This window comes from Vombatus ursinus, unplaced genomic scaffold (genome assembly GCF_900497805.2).
Source record: "Vombatus ursinus unplaced genomic scaffold, bare-nosed wombat genome assembly UNPS02006874.1, whole genome shotgun sequence".
In the NCBI taxonomy this organism is placed as follows: Eukaryota; Metazoa; Chordata; class Mammalia; order Diprotodontia; family Vombatidae; genus Vombatus; species Vombatus ursinus.
Window position 1 is genome coordinate 7833696 of NW_020946652.1, and position 2886 is coordinate 7836581.

A 2886-nucleotide genomic window follows, 5' to 3' on the forward strand; every position below is an offset into this window, starting at 1 on the left:
GGGACTGAGGGACAGATGTGGACAGCCTGTGGGTTCCTTGGTTTGTTGGACAAATAAATTTCCATCTATAGGCACAGGAGGTGGAGCCGCGGGGGCGGGTGATGGGGGGCCTCGCCCTCCTGGGGCCTCCCAGGCCCTGCCGAAGCAGCTGCGGCGGCTTGCCCCAGTCTCCCAGCGGCCAGGCCGGCTGGGGCCTCTTGGCAGCAGGAAGCCGGGGCTGTCAGACACAGGAAAAGAGCAGCAGGCTTCGCAGCTGGGGCAAGATAAGACCGTCCTAAGAATAGGAACATCTCAGGAGGCAGTGGCCCGAGAGCCCGAAGCCCGCCCGCCAGCCGGCCGTCACTGGTCTGGGCCTGGCACAGCCCGGCACTGGCCCCTCCACTAGGAGCTGCCGCCCCCACTCCAGGCTCCACCACACCACCCGCCTGCCCTCCAGCAGCCCAGGGCTCCAGATTGAACTCAGAGAGGAAGTGGGGAGGCTTCCTGAGTCCTGGGCTGATGCCAAAGGACCCGGTTATCAGATGGACCAGCACAAGGCTTGCCAGTGGGCTCCCGAGCCTTGTGCCCAAGGCAGAGTTCAGATTTAGAGCCAGCACTTCTGGGTCCACATCCTGACCTTGTGACTGACGAGCGCCGTGACCTCGAACAGATTCTTCTACCTGTCTATAAAATGCGGACAATCATCTCTACAGGCCTTACCTCACCTGTAATGGGCTGGCACACACCACTCTGGGCATCACCCTGGTGCCCATTTCCTGCCACCTTCAGGCCCTCGCCATGGACAAGCTCAGGTGGTACAAGTCATACCCAGGTTGGCACCTCTCTTACAGCTCCAACCTTGGCACCTGCCCCACCTGTGAGCGCCCCATCCACAATGAGGCCACGACTCAGGCTCCAGTCTCGAGAACAGCAGGCAGACAGACTTCCCTCCACATTCGCGGTTCGCGTGCTGCCCAGCCAGGTCCTGGCAGCATTCTCCGCCCTATTTTGCCATGCAGGGACCCAGGGAAGTCCCTCCATGCCCCCTGGTTGCCTCCCATGTCCCTATTCTCTGTGCGACCCTGAAGCCAAGTGGCAGGGAGGAGGGAGGAGGCGTTTGCCAAGACAGTTACTCATGAAGCCAGCCCTGTGCAGGTGGTCAGACCCAACTGGGGTGTTTGGGCTCAGAGATCGCCCAGGACATCCTTTCCCCTTCCAGACAAGGAAATGGAGGCCAGATGCCCTGGTTATGCTCCGGGGGTGCCAGAGCAGGAGCCCGCCCCAGGCAGGGGCTCCTCCCACCATCCTACTGCCCCCCAACATTTCTGCAGGACTGCAGCTTCGCTATGATGGCATGGGGGGCGCTGGGAAGAGAGGATTTAGGAAAATCCCCAAATATTTTAGCAAAGTTCATTACAGAAACGTGTGGAAGGCAAGCCGAGGCCTCAACAGACAGGCTTGTCCAAGGTCCCAGAGAGATGAGTGTAAGGCCGGCATTCAAAGCCCAGCTGTTCTCCCCTGGGGGAGGCCCCATCCCCAAAGAGAAAGGACAGTAAGCAGCCCCTGCAGTAGAAGGTGAATAACTCCCTCCCTCCCGTAGCCCAGGGGTGCACGTGCTGGCGGGGTCTGGACGATGGGGAGGAAAACCCACATTAACCGAGGAAGCATTGTCCCGGGACCTGCCCAGCCCGCGCCCCAGCACTGCATGACCCCGGGCTAGACAATTCCCTCCCCCAAGAAGCCTTCATCTGCTCATCTGTAACTCGAGGGGGCTGATGGCCAGGTCCTGCCAACTCTAAAATCCCCTGATTTTAGATCTGACCGAGGACCCCCAACCACAGCCAATGAGGGGTCTCCAGCCTTGGCTTAGAGTCTTCCAAGGAGGGGGGTCGCCACCTCCTGAGACCCTCCGGGCGACTTTGGGGCTGCTCTCACTTTTGGGAAGGATTTCCTGAGATGGAACCTTGTGTACCTTCCCCATCCTGCCCCTGGTTCCATCCTCTGAGGCCAGAACAAGGCTCAGCCCTTTTTACATCACAGCCGCTCAAAGCCGCTCAAAGATGGCATTCATGGTGCCTCCCTAAATAATTGAGGATCCCAGGCAAGCCCAGCTGACTCGACCCTCCCTGGGAGCCTGTGGTCCAGGGCTCAGAGGGGCAAATAGCATTCGGGTTGGCTCCTGCTCAGAGCAGCCAGGCCTTCTAAGCCCAAGGGCCTGGGGAGGAACGGGCAGCTGACCTCGGGCTCTGAGAGGCCCTTTTAGGGAAGGCCTGGGAGCACCTGCCAACGGCCGGGGCCTCGGGAGCATACGCAGGCTAAATTTAACAGGGCTCAAACCTCGGGCTGCCAGGCTTGCCAGCCTTCCCTCCCCGTCAGGGAGCCGGTCAGAGTCTTCCCACAGTGGGTCAGACTGCCGCTTCAGTGCGAGTGCCCTGACATTCCTCCATGGCGCCCTGGTTGGAGGCAGCGATGGCGGTGGCGCATTCTTTCCTGCCCAAACCTCCCCCGTCTTTGCCCGCCCTGGGTCTGTCCTTGGCACCATCCCAGCCATCCCCCTAGATGAGGGGCTTCAAGCCCAGGAGTCCTCTCCGTTCCGAAGCAGTCACCGGCTCTCTCCCACCTGTTCCAGTCTTCTAGGGAGGCCATCGAGAAGCTGGCGGGCTTCCAGAGGGGACGACCGTCTCGGTGAAGTGCCTCAGGTCTGCGCCACCCAAGGGCTGTGTGAGGAAACTGAGGCACCGAACCCCAAGAAGAGAAGGCTGAGGGAGGAGGCGGGGAAGGGAGCCTGCCAGGATCTTCAAGGAGGGAAAGATTCTCATGGATGGGAAGAGGGTTACATTCGTTCTGCCGGCCCCCCACGCAAGGATCTCCGTGCAGCAGAGCGGGGGAGGGGCCGCAGAGAGCTCG